We start from the raw sequence: 24,077 nt of genomic DNA, 5'->3' as shown, positions 1-24,077 counted from the left end.
TGCACTATTGCTGACTGACTAAATACTTTTTTTCCCCACTGTATATATATTTTACTAAAATACAAAGAAAATGTGACATCCTCATCTTTAGGCCTTTCAGAGATAATTAGGGCTGAGTTCACACGTGGCTTTTTTTGCATTTCCGCGGTGGTTTTAACTGCGCGATTTTGCCGCGAAAACGCGAAAAATAAGCACCCCATGCATTTCTATGGGATTCCGCAATGCTGTGCTAATGCTGCGGTTTTAACCGCGGCGGAATCGCTTTGCGGTAAAAAACGCAGCATGCTCATTAATTTCGTGGAATCGCGGCGATCCCGCACCCATAGGAATGCATTGTTCTGCTTACTTTACGCATGTGGCTGTGCACACCATGCGAAAAGTAAGCAGAACATTTGCGGATGGTACCCATGGTCCGGAGGAGAGGAGACTGTCCTCCGGGCTTTGGGTACCATATCCCTGTAAAAAATAGAATTTAAAATAAAAAATATTGTTATTCTCACCTTCCGACGTCCCGCGCAGCCTTCCTGCCTCGCTCCACGCTCCCGGTCCCAGTAAGCCTTTGCGAGCGATGACGTCCGTTCTCGCGGTCATTTGCGCAACGTCATTGGAAATGAACGCGAGACGTCGCGATCCCGCGAGAACAGACGCCATCGGGGTAATTGTCGCAAAGGATTACTGGGACCGGGAGCGTGGAGAGAGGCGGGAAGGCTGCGCGGGACGTCGGAAGGTGAGAATAACAATATATTTTTTTTTATTATTATTTTTTACATTCTTTTACTATTGATGCCGCATAGGCGGCCTCAATAGTAAAAAGTTGGTCACACTCGTCAAACACTATGTTTGACGAGTGTAACCAACCTGTCAATCAGTTCTCCAAGTGATGCTCCAGATCGCTTGGAAAACGCTAGCAATTCTGCAAGCTAATTATACTTGCAAAATGCTAGTTTTTCTGTGGGAAAATCGCGGGAATTTAAAATGCGATTTTCCCGCGGAATGGAATTCCGGAATTCTCGCGGTAATTTCCGCGAGAGTTCCGCTACGTGTGAACCCAGCCTTACTCTTCAACTTGCTTAAATGTTCAAAGTATTTTTGACTCAGAAAAAACAAATGCCTTTTGCTTTTATCTTGTAAGTATGTTAAATAATGTCTTCCAGCTTGCAACCAGGTATCTCTATTCCTATTTGTTGGATCATCAATATAGTTCTTTTCTAATTCAGCACAGTTAGATGCAAGGCCAAATTCCTGCTTAGAATACTCTCTTTTAATAAAGGAGATAGAAGATTGACAGCAACCCTAGGTTTTCAATGCATCCCAAAAAGAGGTGTGGTCCTCACTTAACTCATTCTCTAGCATAAAGACATTAATGTGATCTGGAATTCGGTTATGAGGCTAAAATAATGATAACCACAAAGGATTTATTTTGTGTATAAACCTTTGAGTAACAACATAACCTAAAATAAATTGTGCTAGTATGGGGGAATAATCTGGTGGGGCTCTAGGCAAATATTTAATATGTAAAAGTATGCAGAATGCTTTAGGGTATGTTCCCACGGTCAGTAACCGGCAGCTCTTTGAACGTAGCACATGTCCGCTCCGTCCAAAGCACTGCCAGCTTTTGAATGCAGGTGATTCCGCATGTGTTCATTCACCTGGGCGGAATCACCACATCCAAAACATTGCACTGGAAATATTTATCTTGCGGAGACTCAAGTGAGGGAGTCTGACATGAACGTAAATGTACGCCCGATGTCAGAAAGGGGTTAAAGTCATAAGTCAAGAGTTTAAGATACCTAAATATGGCACGGCTGTTATATTTTCTGTATCCTATGAAAAAAAAACTTAGAGCAACAATAACATTATCATGCCCTTGAGGCAAAGAAACTAATTTTCTTGTGGACTGTATACCAGTAACATGGCTTAGACGAGGGATCCTCAAACTACGGCCCGCGGGCCACATGCGGCCCGCCAAGAACTTTTATCCGGACCCCCACCAGGCCAACATTGAACTCATGAACTGCACTGCAGTTCAATGCCGGCGGGCCCTGTAATCGCGGGTGGGACGAGGCGCCGAGGAAAGGCGTTACGCAGCCCTCCGTATGCAGCAGAGCACAGTGCACACAGACGGCGTGATTGTCATCACGCCGCCTGCGTGGCCTGATGACGTCACGCTGCCTGTGTGCCTGTGCAGGAAGAAGACTGAGATGAGCGGGCACCTCTTCAGAGCAGCGGCGGACATAGGTGAGTACCTTTTTTTTTTTTTTACCTGCCAATTGGGGACCTATGCTGCCTAATGGGGACCTGTGGTGCCTAATGGGGACATTTACCTGCCTATTGAGGACCTTTGCTGACTAATGGGGACATTTACCTGCCAATTGGGGACCTGTGCTGCCTAATGGGGACCTGTGCTGCCTAATGGGGACATTTACCTGCCTAATGGGGACCTGTGCTGCCTAATGGGGACTGTGCTGCCTATTGGGGACATTTACCTGCCTATTGGGGACCTGTGCTGCCTAATGGGGACCTGTGCTGCCTATTGGAGACATTTACCTGCCTATTGGGGACCTGTGCTGCCTATTGGGGACATTTACCTGCCTAATGGGGACATCTACCTGCCTATTGGGGACTTGTGCTGCCTAATGGGGACATTTACCTGCCTATTGGGGACCTGTGCTGCCTAATGGGGACCTGTGCTGCCTAATGGGGACATTTACCTGCCTAATGGGGACCTTTGCTGCCTAATGGGGACCTGTGCTGCCTATTGGGGACCTGTGCTGCCCAATGGGGACCTGTGCTGCCTATTGGGGACATTTACCTGCCTATTGGGGACCTGTGCTGCCTAATGGGGACCTGTGCTGCATATTGGGGACATTTACCTGCCTAATGGGGACATTTTCCTGCCTATTGGGGACCTGTGCTGCCTATTGGGGACATTTACCTGCCTATTGGGGACCTGTGCTGCCTAATGGGGACCTGTGCTGCCTAATGGGGACCTGTGCTGCCTAATGGGGACATTTACCTGCCTATTGGGGACCTGTGCTGCCTAATGGGGACCTGTGCTGCCTATTGCGGACATTTACCTGCCTAATCGGGACATTTACCTGCCTAATGGGGACCTGTGCTGCCTATTGGGGACATTTACCTGCCTATTGGGGACCTGTGCTGCCTAATGGGGACATTTACCTGCCTATTGGGGACATTTACCTGCCTATTGGGGACCTGTGCTGCCTATTGGGGACATTTACCTGCCTATTGGGGACCTATGCTGCCTATTGGGGACATTTACCTGTCTATTGGGGACCTGTGCTATCTATTGGGGACATTTACCTGCCTATTGGAGACGTATGCTGCCTATTGGGGACATTTACCTGCCTTTTAGGGACCAATGCTGCCTATTGGGGATTCTTGCACCACACCAGTCTGAGCCTGAGGTAAAAGTGGAGTTCCACCAATATGGGCACTGGTGAGACTGCATTGATGGGCACTGATCAGGCCGCATTGATGGGCACTGATCAGACTGCATTGATGTGCACTGATCAGGCTGCGCTGATGGGCACTGATCAGGCTGCATTGATGGGCACTGATCAGGCTGCATTGATGGGCACCGATCAGGCTGCGCTGATGGGCACTGATCAGGCCGCATTGATGGGCACTGATCAGGCTGCATTGATGGGCACCGATCAGGCTGCGCTGATGGGCACTGATCAGGCTGCATTGATGGGCACTGATCAGGCTGCATTGATGGGCACAGATCAGGCTGCGCTCATGGGCACTGATCAGGCTGCATTGATGGGCACTGATCAGGCTGCATTGATGGGCACCGATCAGGCTGCGCTGATGGGCACTGATCAGGCCGCATTGATGGGCACTGATCAGGCTGCATTGATGGTCAGTGCAGTCTGTATGTCTCTGTGTGGGCAATTTTATTGCTGGTATATTGTTTTTGTAGCGCTGTATATATGTCGGTATTTTACTAATAGCAATTTTGAATCGCTAGGAAACAATGATATCAAGAAAGAGAAAAAATTGACTCGAAGTGTAGGATATTCGAAGAACCCAAAAAATCGGTAAGTTTGATGATTTAACTTCATTTTTAATATTGTATTTGTTCCTATTTTTGTTTTATTACTTCTAAATAAGATATGTGCAGTGTGCACAGGAATTTATTCATAATTTTTTTTAAACTATATTCCGGCCCTCCAATGGTCCGAGGGACCGTGATCTGGCCCCCTGTTTAAAAAGTTTGAGGACCCCTGGCTTAGACCAATAACAGGGTAGTCTGTAATGTCAAGGTCTAATTTACATTCCTGACAATAGCTCACTTAATGAGCAATATATTTAACAAATAAGGTGCAGAACAGCAACCACCTTATATAATAAAATCTAAAAACATATATATGCATACATAGGGGAATTCAAGTGAGACGAAGAAAGGACAGAAAAAGGGGAAAGGTAAAGGACACAACAAGGAGAAGATATTCTGAAGTGAGGCAGTATACCGACACTTAACATCAACGTCACTCATTTTCTTCTCTATAGTGTGGTTACGGACGCAGACAAATTAAATAGGCAGTGAACCGGCATGTAGATGGCACCCGGCATGTAGATGGCACCCAGCATGTAGATGGCATAGAGAGCAAAGGGTTAGAAAGTCAAAACCCCATATTAATATCCAGTAAGGTGTTAACAGTGTAGATGTAAATACAGTCTTTCCTCTTCACCCCAGTAATATAAGCCTAGGATCAAATACAGGAAAAGTTAAATTCACCACTGATCCATTATGCTAGCCTCGTTTTGTGCATTTGATCAAGTTAAGGAAATCAGTGACTTCTGATGGGGACTGAAAGATTAAAGATTTATCCTCATGTATCACCTGTATTTGGGATGGAAATGCCATGGAATAAGGAATTTGCATCTCTCTCAAATATTTTGACATTCATAAATGTAGCTCTTGTATTTTGCAGAGCAGCAGAAAAGTCAGGGAAAATTGCAATGGTTGAGTTGTTGTAGATGAGCTGACCTTTGCGGTGTGCAGCTCCTAAGATAGCATCTCTATCTCTGCTGCTCAATAAGCGTGCTAGCAGGGGTCTGGGTTGGGCTCCTGGTGGGGGAGAACAGGATGAACTCGGTGGGCTGGCTCTATGGCTAATGCTGTGGATAGTTTAGTATCAATCAGGAAATGTGGATTTAATCCAGTTTTCTATAAATATACAAGAATCCCTTCGCTCAGCACGTTCAGGGAAACCCAGGATTCTTGGGTTGTTACGACGGAGCCTATATTGTAAGTCCTCAGGCCCCTGGGACCGCATATTGCCTGCTTTTTTAAGTGATGACATTTTACCCGCCATAGGAGCCGATGTATCCTACAGTTGTGACACCTTGGTCTCGGTTTCTTCACTTGCTCCCATAGATTTTGTAAGTCGTGCCTCAGCAGCCTCACATCTATTTTCACAGCATCTATTTTGCCGGTAAGAGATAGAGCGGAAGCTGGTATGGCGGTTAGAAGTGGAGATCTGTTTCAGCGCGAGTTCAGACTCCTCCTATGGTGTGTCTCCTTCTGTGTCTTACCACACCCCTCCTTCTCTCCTTGTTGTACTTAAGGTCATCCACCATTTTGTGACGAGGGGCTGGCAAACTCCCAGAGCTTCTCCACTGCCACAGATTGCTTTTTCTGTTCATCGTATCACTTGATAGATAGCTCACAATATAAGGTATCTCTGGATACTATTCTCTCCCAAGTTATGGCAGGATTATTCGTAGGTAGTAATGTGAGCTCAGTACACTCGTGCGTCCTCTCATCTCACCAATTGGCCATCTCCCCGCTAATGCACAGTTATCTTCACACAGTGAAGGAAATGGCAGAAACACATTTGGATATTTTCAGATCTTAAACAAGTGTTGGGTTTTAACTTCTGATTATTTAATTGTTGTTATGATAATCATAACAGCTTTGAAGAGGACACTGTTTCTCAGTATGTAACCTACAGAGTCAAATGAAGGAATTCCTAGAATATATATATATATAAAGACAGCAAAAACACTGTTAATCATAAAATCAATACACACAGCACTGACAACAATACAGAAACAAAAAACACAAAGATAATCACAAGGCCAATTGCTCAAATATCAACATACAATTTTATTAGGGAAAAATCCTATTAAAATCCATAGTACCAAAAAAATGGGGAAAAGGGATAAACAGACACACTCACTGGGCACATGCTCACACACAAAAAAGTACGCACAGGTCCAGGCACAAAACATGTATCTTCTCAGAAAACTACCTACAATATATTATTTATATATAATATTATTATAGAGTCTAAAGGCAGATCATTTAATTATTATAGTATTACATACATAGCCACAAATAATTTACAAAAACAGGGATTTAATACCCAACTACCAATCAATTGGGACAATATGTATAGATGACTAGATGACTAGAATAGATGACCACCATCTAACTACCAACTACCCACATTCAACATAGCGTCCACAATGTTAGGGAACAATGCCCAATGTGATCAAGATACAAGGAAATGACTATAAGAACAATCATACAAATATCCATACAACATAGGTGATGATCACACAGAAAAAGGGGATATAATAGAATTAACTGTCAGATATATCAAAAGACATTACAAACAATGTTATTACATACATATCATATTAATTATATAAATAATATTGCATGTAAACAAAACAGAACAATGCAATAATATGCCAATGATAAGCTTCACTGCTTCCTCATATCAAGCAACTCCAGCTGACCATCAGGAGTAAATCCACCTTCCACCATCCATCATCACACAGAAAAAGGGGATAAGCAGAGTCACTAAAAATAAATTAAAACCAATGATTAAAAGTGAAAAACACATACACCATAAGGTACCACCTATAATACAGAACAGCAATTAAAGAAATGGGGCATAACTGAGGTTTTCATTGAGTCCAGATGGATGGACCGTACAATGCCTACATCCAGCATGTCAATGCCCCTAACCCTGAGAAGGCCGCCATCATGGTCATGGTATTTTTTAAAGTAGCGGCAGGGCCGGTTTTAGACAAAGTGGGTCCCTAGGCAAAAGTTTAAAGTGGGGCCCCAAATGCTAACATTGTAAAATCACACATTTAGGTTACATTACATGAGCAGGATGTGGATACAGCTGGCAGAGGGGCCTGTGCTGGCACTGTGGCCCCCATATTCAGGGGCCTTATATCAGCCAACGGGTCTGCCACTATTAGCATTACACAGGAGCGTTGCTAGGGTCAGAAAAGATTGGGGGGCCCAAGCCCCAAGACAAAGTTGTCCCCCCACCCCCTCTTAATTATTTTTTAACACTGCAGATAACACAGCAGGGCTCCCAACTGTCCTGGATCCAGCGGGACAGTCCTGATTTTGACACTCCCACCCGCTATCCCGGCCGGGATTGTAGTTTTCCCGCACTGCGAATCAGCCACTACGCCCACCTGTCATTTCAGAAGGGGCTGTGTACCGATCGCCATACAATTTCCTCTAGGCACAGCACACATGACTGTGACCTTATCCTATGTAACACCAGAGATAGCAGTAATAACTCTAGGAGAACAGATAATGTTATAGATGTCACCTGCAGTCCTATGTAACACCACAGATAGTCTTACTCTGAAACTCTACGGCTATGTTCCCATGCATTTTTTCCAGTAGCCAAAACCTGTTCTATTGGCAGTAAAAATGTTGCGCTCAAAACACCTGTTTTTCAGCTCATTTCTGGTGTTCTTTACACTTTTTTCAGCTTTTTTAAAGTGAGGATGTTTGCTTTGTGTACAGTATGTTTAAGGCCACGTTCACACGTTGAGTATTCGGTCAGTATTTCATAACAGTATGTGCAAGTCAAAACCAGGAGGGTGAGAAATCCAGAAGTGGTGACGTGTTTCTACTATAATTTTCGTCTGATTGTTTCACTGCTGTTTCTGCATTAAATACTGATGTGAAATACTGACCAAATACTAAATATGTAAACGAGACTTAATAGTTTAATTCACCAAAACAACTTAAAAAATTGCAGCGAAAAATGCCGTTGCAATATCTGCAGCTTTCTTTTTTATATTCTTTCATTGCTTTCTACGGGTGAAAACACACTGAAAGAAGTGACACGCTGCAGATTTAAAAAGCGCTACAGTTCTGAAATTCAGTCAGAAAAAAAACAAGTGCATGCAGGAGATTTCGGAAATCTCATATGTTTTGCTGGCACTTTAAAAAGCAGCTTTTGGACATGTTCATAGGCAGAATTTTTGCAGCTTTTTCTTCTGCAAATAAGAAGTTTACAGCATTTTACAGCACAAGCAAAGACTGAGATTTTCAGGAATCTCCTGCACACCTTTTTATTTTCTCCTGACTGAATTTCACAACTGCAGCGTTTTTTAAATCCGCAGCGTGTCACTTCTTTCAGTAACTTTTTTCACCCGTAGAAAGCAATGAAAAAGTTTTAGAAAAGCTGCAAATGTCGCAACGTTGTTTTTCGCTGTGTTTTTGGTGAATAAAACAAACTTTATTAAACATGTACTGTAGACAAAATGAATACTATACAAAAAAAAAAACAGCAAAAGCTCTAAGGGTCTGTGTCCACAATCCGTAAACTCTGGATGCTGCGTACATCCGCAGCATCCAACCCACAGTGGCCAGATGTTACAGCACAGTGGATGGGATTTCTAGAAATTATTATTATTTATTTATATAGCACCATTGATTCCATGGTGCTGTACATGAGAAGGGGTTACATACAAATTACAGATATCACTTACAGTAAATAAACTAACAATGACAGACTGATACAGAGGGGAGAGAGGACCCTGCCCTTTCGGGCTTACATGCTACAGGATGGTGGGGAAGGAGACAGTAGGTTGGGGGGTTGCAGCAGCTCCGATGTTGGTTGAGGTGATATCACCGGTAGTGGTGAGAGAGAAATTCCATGTCCACTATGCGTGCACATACGCCCGCACCTCATCTGCAGAGACGGACATGCAGCACGACTCTCCAGACTGCAGCATGTCAATTTATCTTGCATAGATGCGAGTCTCCGCAAGAGAAATCTCACCCCTACGATGTATTGGACGCGGTGATTCTGCAAAGTTCAGTGACCACACGCGGAATCACCTGCGTTGAACAGATGGCAGCACTTTAGCCGGAGCACATATCCGCTGTGTCCAAAGTGCTGCCATTTCTGGATCGTCTGCAAATACCCTATAAAATGGGTGTTTTGAAAGCAGTGTTTTTACTGCTAAGAGAGAGGCTTTGGCTGCAAAAAAAAAATGCACCAAAAACACTGATTCATATGCACACCTGTACTATATACAGTCATATGTTAACGTTTGGGCACCCCTATTAATGTTAACCTTTTTTCTTTATAACAATTTTGGTTTTTGCAACAGCTATTTCAGTTTCATATATCTAATAACTGATGGACTCAGTTATATTTCTGGATTCAAATGAGGTTTATTGTACTAACAGAAAATATGCAATCTGCATTTAAACAAAATTTGACCGGTGCAAAAGTATGGGCACCTCAACATAAAAGTGACATTAATATTTCATAGATCCTCCTTTTGCAAAAATAACAGCCTCTAGTCGCTTCCTATAGCTATTAATGAGTTCCTGGATCCTGGATGAAGGTATTTGTGACCATTCCTGTTTACAAAACAATTCCAGTTCAGTTAAGATTGATGGTCACCGAGCATGGACAGCCCGCTTCAAATCATCCCACAGATGTTCAATGAAATTCAGGTCTGGGGACTGGGATGGCCATTCCAGAACATTGTAATTGTTCCTCTGCATGAATGCCTGAGTAGATTTGGAGCGGTGTTTTGGATCATTGTCTTGCTGAAATATCCATCCCCTGCGTAACTTCAAGTTCGTCACTAATTCTTGCACATTATTGTCAAAAATCTGCTGATACTGAGTTGAATCCATGCGACCCTCAACTTTAACAAGATTCCCGGTGCCAGCATTGGCCACACAGCCCCAAAGCATGATGGAACCTCCACCAAATTTTACTGTGGGTAGCAAGTGTTTTTTAGCCTCCATGCATAAAGCCGTTTTGTATGACCAAACAACTCAATCTTTGTTTCATCAGTCCACAGGACCTTCTTCCAAAATATAACTGGCTTGTCCAAATGTGCTTTTGCATACCTCAGGCGACTCTGTTTGTGGCGTGCTTGCAGAAACGGCTTCTTTCGCATCACTCTCCCATACAGCTTCTCCTTGTGCAAAGTGCGCTGTATTGTTGACCGATGCACAGTGACACCATCTGCAGCAAGATGATGCTGCAGGTCTTTGGAGGTGGTCTGTGGATTGTCCTTGACTGTTCTCACCATTCTTCTTCTCTGCCTTTCTGATATTTTTCTTGGCCTGCCACTTCTGGGCTTAACAAGAACTGTACCTGTGTTCTTCCATTTTCTTACTATGTTCCTCACAGTGGAAACTGACAGGTTAAATCTCTGAGACAACTTTTTGTATCCTTCCCCTGAAAAGCTATGTTGAATAATCTTTGTTTTCAGATCATTTGAGAGTTGTTTTGAGGAGCCCATGATGCCACTCTTCATAGGAGAATCAAATAGGAGAACTACTTGCAAGTGGCCACCTTAAATACCTTTTCTCATGATTTGATACACCTGGCTATGAAGTTCAAAGCTCAATGAGGTTACAAAACCAATTTAGTGCTTCAGGAAGTCAGTAAAAAGTAGTTAGGAGTGCTCAAATCAAGAAAATGATAAGGGTGCACAAACTTTTGCACCGGTCAAATTTTGTTGAAATGCAGATTGCACATTTTCTGTTAGTACAATAAACCTCATTTGAATCCAGAAATATAACTGAGTCCATCAGTTATTAAATATATGAAACTGAAATAGCTGTTGCAAAAACCAAAATTGTTATAAAGAAAAAAGGTTAACATTAATAGGGGTGCCCAAACTTTAACATATGACTGTATATGTATGGTTTATTATTTTACATGGGAATTCAATTATTTCTATATCATAAATCCCCTGATTCAGCAGACAATATCCCTGTCTTGTGTCACCCAGACAGTAGTGACAGGAGGTCGCCTTGTCACATTACAAGCAGTGATTAGTGACTGTGGTCAGAGCTGATGCTGATCGCTGCTGTATGTGGCTGTGAATCCTGATCCTACAGCAATCAGCACAGAGCTCTGGGACCACAGTTAGGAAATCACTGCTCTCTGACCTGTTATTGCTGCTCTTACCAGGTTCTGTGGCTTCACTTAGGCATATCCATTCTCAGGACAGTGTTAGGAGCAGCCATGATCAGGATTCAGGAGGAGACACACAGAGCTGCAGGCATCTTCCTGGCTGTCACTGTGCTGTATTCAGCCCCTCCCCCTCACTCTCAACTTTTAAACTGAGTGTAGGGAGAAAGACAGGGGGGCTCAAGGGGCATTGCGAGACACAGACACTCCGGACTACAGAGCAATGCACAGCATTATTCACTGCTGTACACCCTCTGGGCACTTCAGAAATGGACTGCAGATGCAGGGGTCCCCCTTTGTAGGTGGGGGCCCCAGGCATCTGCCTGGTCCAAACGCCGGCCCTGAGTAACGGGGAATAGTTTTTAGCAATGATGCATCCTCAATAGCCGCTGCTGCACTGTTACCGAGTACGTGTTCTCTAACACGTATTTTTAGCTGTCTAGTTGTCATACCCACGTATATCTTTTTACCTGGGCAGACAGCATAATATATAACGTTCCTGCTAGCACATGTGATTCGTTTCTTAATTTTGTATTCACAAGAACCATCCTGATTAACAAAGGTATCAGTGCAATCGATGTTAGAACAAGCAACACAACGGCCACACAAGGAAATATACATGGGCATGACAACTAGACAGCTAAAAATACGTGTTAGAGAACACGTACTCAGTATCAGTGCAGCAGCGGCCATTGAGGATGCATCATTGTTAAAAACTATTCCCCGCCACTTTAAAAAATACCATGACTGTGATGGCGGCCTTCTCAGGGTTAGGGGCACTGACAGGCTGGATGTAGGTATTTGTGGTGGTGGGGTCTCTAAGAGGTTGGCCCAACTGGAGTCCAGGTGGATATGGACACTTGGTTCGTTCCTACTGGATCCACACGCTACAAACTCTCGAACCCATGGGCCTTAACAGGGATTATGGTACTGCAAGTTTTCTCTGAAATTATGTGATCAATATACTGTATTTTATGGTTCCCTGCTGTTTTGGGTTGCATAGAACCCTAGTGGTTTTACCCCTGTAGCTTTATGCAAATTCATTGTCATGTTCCTTTTTGCTTCCTTTTCATACAGACTCGATACAGACATAATCTCCATGTTATCACTACAATTCAATCAGAATATACGGTATAGTATTGTACCCCCTATTCCTTTTATACCACCCTTTCTTCCCTATTTGCCTCATCTTCTTTTCCTTCCCCCTTTACTCCCCATTCTTTTCTCCCCTTGTTTCAACCCTCCCTTTCTTTCCCTCCCATTTTCACACATGATACATCAGATATTATCTTCTCGCAATACTAGATATAGTTTATGACCTATTAGGGAAATGTGGCCACGTAGAATTCACACTGCAATTCCTATGCATTTATATCACCTGGTTATGGGACTTCAATGCATCACTCTGTTCCATAAGGATAATGCTGCGACACTATTATATACGCCCGCCCCTGATGTGATGGATTAACTCCCACTGCTGCCATCACCAGCTTAGAGTATACATGCAGGCTATGCTCACCACTGACCTCGTACTTACGTCCAGGGCCGGTTTTAGGCAAAGTGGGGCCCTAGGCAAAGTTTAAAATGGGGCCCCAAATGCTAACATATTGCACATTGCACAGAAGCATTTCGATTGTATTTACATGCGCTGAGTTCAGGCCGCTAAATGAGTGTGATCGACAACATTGAAGTCGTTCAACATTTGTTTCCCGGCCTCTTTCCACTGTCTGAGAAAGAATGATAGGGACAGAACTATAACTAATGGATCAATCTGTCACCATACAATATCATGTTATCAGCAGCACATCTACAGTTTACAACCCATAATCCTCTATATAATATAATGTGCCCCATAGTCCTCCATATCGTATAATACACTCCATATAGTCCTCCATATAGTATTATGCAATCCTCATAGCCTTCCATATATTAAAATACACTGCTCAGTCCTCCATATAGTATAATACACTCCTCATAGTTCTCCATATAGTATAATGCACCGCCATAGTCATCCATGTAGAACAATTCATTTTCCATAGTATAATGCACCCCATAGTTCTTCATATAATGTATTCCCCATAGTCCTCGATACAGTATAATGCAGCCCACATATAGTATAATGCAGCCACCCCATAGAGCATAATGCAGCCACCCCAGAGTATAATGCAGCCCCGCCATACAATATAATGTATCCCCCCACAGAATATAATGCAGCCCTTCTCTTATAGTATAATGCAGCCACCCCTTAGAGAATAATGCAGCCACTCCACAGAATATAATGTAACTCCCCATAGAATATAATGCAGCCCCTCCATAGAATATATGGCAACCCCCTCAGAGTACAATGCAGCCCCTTATATAGTATAATGTAGCCCCTCATAGAATACAATGTAGCCCTCCTCATATAGTATAATGCAGCCCCCATAGAATATAATGTACCCCCTCTGTTATGAATTCACTTTCTGGCCTACCTCTGGTTGCTGGTGAAGGTAGTGGAGATGGTTGTATTGACAGAGGGGTCGCGAGTTCTCTTTCCGAGCTCCCTCTGGTGGCTATAGGAGGTAATGAAGCAGATCTAATTAACAGAGGCCTGCCACCTGATAATGAGGAGGACGATTGGACATTGGGAGTTTCTGACTGGATTTAAGACAGCTGACTCCCTCTACCCCTGCTGGTGATTTTTTCCTGCCTCCAGAGGTCTTAGCTTGAGCATGCAGGGACTGAGCTGGAAACTAAGTGTTCTTTTGCTATTGTTCACATTTGATTTGGTTTTGTCTTTCAGTTTTGTGTGGTCAGCCAGCCCCGGCTGGGGCTGTGCTGAATTTCCATCCATATGTTACTGTTTGTTCAAGTTTGTTTTTGTCCCTTATTAGAATGGCCTCTCTTTGCTCTGTTTTCAGAATATACCAGAGTGCTGATATAGTGGGCGAAGTCTAGTGACTTCAGTATTTTTTCTATCAGACGTGCTGGGCATTTTTTGCAGGTCTTTTTGCGTGATTGCAGACAGTGTCTTTCCTTTCCTGTCCTGTCTAGTTAGTTTGGGCCCCATCGTTTGCTCAGCCTATTTTCCTACCTGCATTTGTGTTTGAATTTTGTCTCACCGACAATATATGTTTGGGGGCTATCTATTCCTTTGGGGTCTGCTCTGGGCAGTTTAGATTTCCCCTTCTTGCTTTAGGCTTATTTAGTTCTCTGGCTGTGTCGAGACGTCTAGAATTATTGTAGGTACGCTCCACGGCTACTGCTAGTTGTGTGGATAGGATCAGGGGTCTGCAATCTGCTTAGTTACCAACCTCTCTGGTTTTCTTTGTCTTAGCTTGGTCTTGCTTTCCTCCTCGGTGACCCAATCATAACACCCCTCATAGTATAATGAAGCCCCCATACAATATAATCTAGCCCCCCATAGAATATAATGCAGCCCCCCATTGAATACAATGTAGCCTCCTCATATAGTATAATGTAGCCCCCTCAGAGTATGATGCAATCACCCCCTATAGAATATAATAAATATAATACAGCCCCCCATAGAATATCATGTAGCCCCAAATAGAATATAATACAACCCACCTCCCCATAGAATATAATGTAGCCCCTCATATTATATAACACAGCCTCCCCCATAGAATATAATGTAAAATGTACCCCCCATGGTATATAACACAGCCGCATAGTATATAGCCGAGCACCACATGATATATAGCACAGCCCCACATGGTATATAGCACAGCCCACCATGGTATATTGCACAGTACCACATGGTATATAGCCCAGCATGGTATACAGTCCACCATGGTATACAACCCAGCATGGTATACAGCCCAGCCCAGTATGATATACAGCCCAGCATGGTATACAGCCCACCATGGTATACAGCCCACCATGGTATACAGCCCAGCATTGTATACAGTCCAGCATGGTATACAGCCCACCATGGTATACAGCCCAGCCTGGCATACAGCCCAGCCTGGTATACAGCCCAGCATGTTATGGTATACAACCCAGCATGGCATACAGTTCACCATGGTATACAGCCCATTATGGTATACAGCCCAGCATGGTATACAGCCCCCCACCCCCCAAGAATGGCCCCACAGTCCAGTACTCACACTGATTAAAAAAAAACCAAAACATACTCCTCACCCTCTCTTCGTGCCCATGCTGCTCCCGGCTCCTGTCTCCTTCACTGCCTGGTACACAATGAGCACGCGATGACATCATCGTGCACCTGCTGTGTGTCAGAGGCAGGGCGGGGAATGATGGGAGAGGGAGCGTCAGCTCAAGCTCTCTCCTCCATCATTGCTGTGAACTGTACCAGCATCTATGACGCCAGTATAGTTCAATGCGGCGGCAGGGGAGTCAGCGCTGGGGGCAGGCAGGCCCCTCTGCCTCACAGGGTCCCATAGCGGCTGCGTGATGTGCCACTAGCTGGGGGCCCCTGGGGGAGCGGGAGCCCTAGGCAGCTGCCTGGTCTGCCTGTCCCTAACGCCGGCCCTGCTTGCATCCTAACTTCTCCCAGGGTTTACGCTGCCACAGCCTAGCATATGTCTCCCATGATGCGGCTTGACTGCGCACACCGCTGACATCACACTTAGCTCCCGGCCGGCACACGCTGCCCTCTCCCTTCTAGTGCGTCACCTTCGGATGCTCCACCTACATAAGATGGCCACTACCAGCACTCCACACCCGCGCCATACAGCAACATCATAGATTGCATACTGACACAGCACTGACATCACAGACTTTAAGTTTTTCTCCAGATGGCGATCAGGTATCTTTATGACTTTTTATTCTGTTACATGTAGGTTTATGTCCCTACTCTCTCTAGATGGCCATGCCATGCTTCCTACATCTCATACACAGGATTATCATTATCAAAATGATATGGGTCTATTTGGCACTATGTAATCACAATATACACTGCTCAAAAAAATAAAGGGAACACTAAAATACCACATCCTAGATATCACTGCATGAAATATTCCAGTGTCAAATCTTTATTCATTACATAGTGGCATGCATTGAGAACAATAAAACATAGAAATGATCAATGTAAATCAAAATTAATATCCCATGGAGGTCTGGATTTGGAAGGATACTGAAAATCAAAGTGGAAAATCAAATTACAGGCTGATCCAATTTCAGTAGAAATGCTTGAAGACAAGGAAATTATGCACAGTAGTGTGTGTGGCCTCCACGTGCCTGTATGACGGCCATACAATGCCTGGGCATGCTCCTGATGAGGCGGCGGATGGTATCCTGAGGGATCTCCTCCCAGTCCTGGAGTAAAGCATCCGCCAACTCCTAGACAGTCTGTGGTGCAACGTGACGTTTGTGGATGGAGCGAGACATCATGTCCCAGATGTGCTCAATTGGATTCAGGTCTGGGAATGGGAGGGCCATTCCATAGCTTCAACGCCTTCATCTTGCAGGAACTGCTGACACACTCCAGCCACATGAGGTCTAGCATTGTCCTGCATTAGGAGGAACCCAGGGCAAACCGCATCAGCATATGGTCTCACAAGGGGTCTGAGGATCTCATCTCGGTTCCTAATGGCAGTCAGGCTACCTCTGATGAGCACATGGAGGGCTGTGCGGCCCTCCAAAGTAAAGCCACCCCACACCATTACTGACCCACTGCCAAACTGGTCATGCTGAAGGATGTTGCAGGCAGCAGATCGCTCCCACGTGGCGTCTCCAGACTCTGTCACATCTGTCACATCTGCTCAGTGTGAGCCTGCTTTCATCTGTAAAGAGCACAGGGCGCCAGTGGCGAATTTGCCAGTCCTGGCGTTCTGCAGCATGGTGTTGGGCTGTGAGCACAACCCCCATCTGTGGACGTCGGGAACTCAGACCATCCTCATGGAGTTGGTTTTTAACCATTTGTGCAGACACATGCACATTTGTGGCCTGCTGGAGGTCATTTTGCAGGGCTCTGGCAGTGCGCCTCCTGTTCCTTCTTGCACAAAGGCTGAGGTAGCGGTCCTACTGCTGGGTTGTTGCCCTCCTATGGCCCCCTCCACGTCTCCTCGTCTCCTGGTGTACTGGCCTGTCTCCTGGTAGCGCCTCCAGTCTCTGGACACTACGATGACAGACACAGCAAACCTTCTTGCCACAGCTCGCATTGATGTGCCATCCTGGATGAGCTGCACTACCAGAGCCACTTGTGTGGGTTGTAGAGTCCGTCTCATGCTACCATAAGTGTGAAAGTACAACCAACATTCAAAAGTGACCAAAACATCAGCCAGAAAGCATTGGTACTAAGATGTGGTCTGTGGTCCCCACAAGCAGAACCACTCCTTTATTAAGTGTGTCTTGATAATTGCCAATAATTTCCATCTTGTCTATTCCATTTGCACAACAGCATGTGAAATTGATTGTCAATCCGTGTTGCTTCCTAAGTGGACAGTTTAATTTCACAGAAGTTTGATTTACTTGGAGTTATATTCTGTTGTTTAAGTGTTCCCTTTATTTTTTTGAGCAGTGTATATTCATACCCAGAGGTGTATCTAGGTTTTCTGGCACCCGGGGAAAGAATTCAGTTTGACGCCCCCCAGCACATATGCAGTTTGCACACTAAAGCTGGAGTCACACATAGCGACTCACCAGTGATCCCAACAACGATATCAATGTGTCAGGATCGCTGGTGAGTCGCTACTAGAGTTGAGCGATACCGTCCGATACTTCAAAGTATCGGATCGGAATGGATCGGCCGATCTTAAAAAAAGTATCGGTATCACCGATTCCGATACCGGAAGTCCCATTCAAGTCTATGGGACTTCCGGTATCGGAATAAGAAAAACCCTATTTTTGCCTTGTACAGCCTCTCTGGGGTCTGTACGGGCCTTTCGGGGGGCTGTGCCGGCCTGCCAGGGGGTCTGTGCAGGCTCCGGTGGTCTGTGCCGGCCTGCCGGGGGGCTGTGCCGGCCTGCCGGTGGTCTGTGCAGGCACCGGTGGTCTGTGCTGGCCTGCCGGTGGTCTGTGCAGGCTTCGGGGGTCTGTGCAGGCATCGTCCGATGGGACTACAAGTCCCATCGGGCGATGCCTGCTACCATGACAGTGATTGACACATTAGCCAATGATGGGACAGTAGTAGTCCCATCATCCGGCTAATGTGTTAAATGTAAAAAAAAAAAAAAAAATACTACATACATACATACTACATGCATGCTACATACATACTACATGCTACATACATAGTACATATATACTACATGCATGCTACATACATACTACATGCTACATACATGCTACATACATGCTACATACATACTACATGCATGCTACATACATGCTACATACATACTACATACATACTACATGCATGCTACATACATACTGCATGCATGCTACATACATACTACATGCTGCATACATACTACATACATACTACATATATACTACATGCATGCTACATACATACTACATACATACTACATGCATGCTACATACATACTACATGCTACATATATACTACATACATACTACATATATACTACATGCATGCTACATACATACTACATGCTACATATATACTACATATATACTACATACATACTACATATATACTACATGCATGCTACATACATACTACATGCTACATACATACTACATGCATGCTACATACATACTACATGCTACATACATACTACATACATACTACATGCATGCTACATACAATACATTCATACAATACATACATAGACATACAGTACATATAACATAGAGTAACATACTTACCAATACTTGTCACATTGTTCCCCGAAGCCATTGTCTTTTACGGAATAAATATTAACATAACAAACCACAAAAATACTCACCCATGATCCGAAGCAGTCTACGAGTGTGTCCCACGACGATCTTGGGTAGAGAACTGCAGCATCAGCTGATGCTGCCGCTCTCTACGGGCTGCAGGAATCCAATGACGGAAGGTAGGTATCCTTCCGCACTGTATTCCTCCGCCACTTAAAAAAAAAAAGTCCCTAGTCTCACTTTATGCCATTGCTGCGTGGGAAATTCCCACGCAGCAATGGCATAAAGTGAGACTAGGGACTTTTTTTTTTTTAAGTGGCGGAGGAATACAGTGCGGAAGGATACCTACCTTCCGTCATTGGATTCCTGCAGCCCGTAGAGAGCGGCAGCATCAGCTGATGCTGCAGTTCTCTACCCAAGATCGTCGTGGGACACACTCGTGGACTGCTTCGGATCATGGGTGAGTATTTTTGTGGTTTGTTATGTTAATATTTATTCCGTTAAAGACAATGGCTTCGGGGAACAATGTGACAAGTATTGGTAAGTATGTTACTCTATGTTATATGTACTGTATGTCTATGTATGTATTGTATGAATGTATTGTATGTAGCATGCATGTAGTATGTATGTAGTATGTATGTAGCATATAGTATGTATGTAGCATGCATGTAGTATTTATGTAGTATGTATGTATGTATGTAGTATATATGTAGCATGTAGTATGTATGTAGCATGCATGTAGTATGTATGTATGTATGTAGCATGCATGTAGTATGTATGTAGTATGTATGTAGCATGTAGTATGTATGTAGCATGCATGTAGTATATATGTAGTATGTATGTAGTATATATGTAGCATGTAGTATGTATGTAGCATGCATGTAGTATGTATGTAGTATGTATGTAGCATGTAGTATGTATGTAGCATGCATGTAGTATATATGTAGTATGTATGTAGTATGTATGTAGTATATATGTAGCATGTAGTATGTATGTAGCATGCATGTAGTATGTATGTAGCATGCATGTAGTATGTATGTAGCATGCATGTAGTATGTATGTAGTATATATGTAGCATGTAGTATGTATGTAGCATGCATGTAGTATGTATGTAGCATGCATGTAGTATGTATGTAGCATGTATGTAGCATGCATGTAGTATGTATGTAGCATGCATGTAGTATGTAGCATGTATGTAGTATGCATGTAGTATGTACTGTATGTAGTATGTATGTAGCATGTATGTAGCATGCATGTAGTATGTATGTAGCATGCATGTAGTATGTATGTAGTATGTATGTAGCATGCATGTAGTATGTATGTAGCATGCATGTAGTATATATGTAGTATGTATGTAGTATATATGTAGCATGTAGTATGTATGTAGCATGCATGTAGTATGTATGTAGCATGTAGTATGTATGTAGCATGCATGTAGTATGTATGTAGCATGCATGTAGTATATATGTAGTATGTATGTAGTATATATGTAGCATGTAGTATGTATGTAGCATGCATGTAGTATGTATGTAGTATGTATGTAGCATGTAGTATGTATGTAGTATTTTTTTTTTTTTTTTTTTTTAAACATTTAACACATTAGCCGGATGATGGGACTACTACTGTCCCATCATTGGCTAATGTGTCAATCACTGTCATGGTAGCAGGCATCGCCAGATGGGACTTGTAGTCCCATCGGACGATGCTTGCACAGACCCCCGGACATCAGCACAGCCCCCCGGCAGGCCAGCACAGCCCCCCGGCAGGCCGGTACAGACCCCGGGCAGTCCACACAGCCCCCCGGCAGGCCGGCAGAGACCCCCGGAAGGCCCGAAATGACGGCGCATCATGATGCGCACACACCGCGCATCATGATGACGTCATTTCGGCTGTCAAATCAATCCACTTTGAACTTCCGATTCCGATGCCGATGCCCGATATTGAAAAAATATCGGATGTCGGTATCGGAATTCCGATACAGCAAGTATCGGCCGATACCCGATACTTGCGGTATCGGAATGCTCAACACTAGTCGCTACATGATCGCTGGTGAGCTGTCAAACAGACAGCTTCACCAGTGATTAGCACAGCGACGCCGAGTGCGCGGCGTCGATGTGTACGTTAGTTACCAGCGCGCTGATGCAGGGAGCTGGTAACTAATGTGCACATCGGGTATCCAAGGGACTTGCGTCCCTTAGATACCCGATGTGTACGTTAGTTACCAGCTCCCTGCATCAGCGCGCTGTTAACTAACGTACACATCAGGTTTCTAAGGGATGCACGTCCCTTGGATACCCGATGTGTACGTTACCAGCTGATCGCTGGCCTCCCGCCTGTCACACGCAGCGATGCATGCTGGCCAGCGGGAGACCAGCGATGGAAGAAATGTCCAGAGGTTTCCAAGAGCGATCAGCGATACCGGCAGGGGGGCCGGTCGCTGATCACTGTCACACACAGCGATCTCGCTGGTGAGATCGCTGTTGTGTCACAAAACTTGTGACTCAGCAGCGATCTCGCTAGCGAGATCGATATGTGTGACGGGGCCTTTAGTCATGTACCGATAAGCTGCTCTCCCTAATGCTTTCAATGTTCAGTGAAAAACTGAGAGAAGCAGGAAGAGAAGATCCTCACAGGACCATAAGTATGAAAATCGCATATGAGTGAAGTATCCAAGTGATGACTACTGGAACCTGCAGATCTAAATCCTGACATTGCAGGCTACCGAATTCTCACAACGAATGCACTGCACACTTTTAGGGTTCTCCCTTGCCGATGGCAAGAGTGCACGGTCACGTCAGCACAAGCATGTGATTTGTATACTTATGGTCACATTCCAACTAGACATGCTCGGCCTCGATCAGTTCATTTATGTTGAGTGAAGCCACACATGTCTAGTCAGCATGTGACCACCTGTATGTAAATCGCTGGCACGAGAGAATCCTAACAGAGTGCAGTGTGCACTGTGAGAATTCAGAAGTCTGCAGTCAAATAGAATGACTGCAGACTCATCACAAATATAGACAACTACTTTAATGCCCCTAACATAAATAAAAATCTGAGAACTAGTCAGTTTCACAAATAATATTTACATCCAGGAACCTTATAGATGACGTCGTCTCTGGAGTCGTTCTCCTTCTTTTCTTCATCTTGTCCAGACCCCATGATGAATTTTCTCATCCACAGCCATCACTGCAGACCTCCATCTTCTCCGGTCTTCTGCAGCAAATCTCCACATGAGGCCCTTAAAGATAGAAGTGTCATTATAATGTTCCTGAATAAAAATATCTGCTGTGCGCTGAGCCCCTGAATAAATAATTGCCCCTCACTATATTGTCTGCACAAAACATGACTCCACGATGTCCCTCTTATGGTACATGCTCCACACTGACCTCTCCTTTTCAGACTGGGACCACTTTTTACATTGTCTTCTCACATGGTATCCTCCCTATAGGCCCCAGTCTCTATACTGCACCCTCTCATCACACTTGGTATACTGTTCCCTCCTGGCTATACCCTTACACTGTCCCCCCATGCTACGCCCCCACTACTCAGTCTCTATTTTGTGCCCAGTCACTTTTCTCCCCCATACGGTCTCCTCCATCCTCACACTGTCTCGTCTCACATGCCCCCTGTTCACCATACTGTCTGTACCCATCCCCCATACTGTTTCCTCATACATGCCCCCCATTCACCCATACTGTTTTCTCGTCCATGCCTCCCCATTCCTTCATAATGTTTCCTCCTACATTCCCCCCGCACTGTTTCCTCATACAGGCCCCACATACTGTTTCCTCATACATGCCTTGCATCTCCACCTTTGCTCCTCATTTTGTGTCCTCAACCCCCCACACGGTAAATCCCCCCAACTCCACTCCAAGTCTCCCCCACACGTTAAATCCCCCAACTCCACTTCAAATCTCCCTCCACTAATTAAATCCCTCCAACCCCACTCCAAATCTTCCCCCACACATTAAATCCCCCATCCCCACTCCAAATCTCCCCACAAACATTAAATCCCCCATCCCCACTCCAAATCTCCCCCATAAACATTAAATCCCCCATCCCCACTCCAAATCTCCCCCACACATTAAATCCCCCATCCCCACTTCAAATCTCACCCTACACATTAAATCCTCCATCCCCACTCCAAATCTCCCTCCACACATTAAATCCTCCATCCCCACTCCAAACCTCCCCACAAACATTAAATCCCCCATCCCCACTCCAAATCTCCCCACAAACATTAAATCCCCCATCCCCACTCCACTGGAGCACTTACCAACAATGTGCGCCTATGCAGTGTGGGCGAGTGACATCAGCAGTGTGAGCAAATGACCTGATCACTCAGCTGGCATCACTCTGACCCGGCGGTCATAACTTTAATTGTACTCGCATATAAAACGCAAATACAATTGTTCCCTGGGAGCTGGTGGACTACAGCTTCTCTGTGCCAGCTGTCAGCTTGACAGCCAGGACAGAGAACGGTCGACTCCCAGTCCAGGGGAGACAGAATGCGGGCGCCGGGGGAGACACTGTGGACCGCCGCAAAAGGCGACCCGACTGCGCCCCCCTGCTGGCTGCACCTGGGGCATATGCCCCGGCAGCCCCTCTAGATACGCCTCTATTCATACCTGTGCAATAGGACACTACAACATTTTGCCCGACCCATCAAGGTGGACGTACAACCTCTTTCTTTCTAGAAGTCTCTTTTCACCATAACTAGAACCTTTTTACGCTTATATCATTACAACCACTGTTGATCCTCTCTCTTTTGGACAGGTTTCCATTTTGAGACGGTCTTTTGGAATCTCGCTTCTGTTCCCTTCCATATCCTCTTTGATCTGTTGATCTTATAAAAAGTATCATTTTTGTTACATAGGTTCAAAAAAGACCTAGGTCCACCAAGTTCAACCTTCCTCCACCAATTGTACATTTCGTCACTAATTTAACTATAACCCACAATGTTATGTGTACTGAGGAAATCATCCAGTCCTTTTTTAAAAGCTGTTATAGTGTCTGCCATTACTACCTCTTGTGGTAGGGCATTCCACAGTCTGACCTCAGTATGTTCTTTAGAAG

Source organism: Dendrobates tinctorius, unplaced genomic scaffold, assembly GCF_039654945.1.
Source record: "Dendrobates tinctorius isolate UK_male_01 unplaced genomic scaffold, ASM3965494v1 ptg000107l, whole genome shotgun sequence".
Taxonomy (NCBI): Eukaryota; Metazoa; Chordata; class Amphibia; order Anura; family Dendrobatidae; genus Dendrobates; species Dendrobates tinctorius.
The sequence above is the reverse complement of the archived record's forward strand: the minus strand, read 5'-3'. Positions refer to the sequence as shown.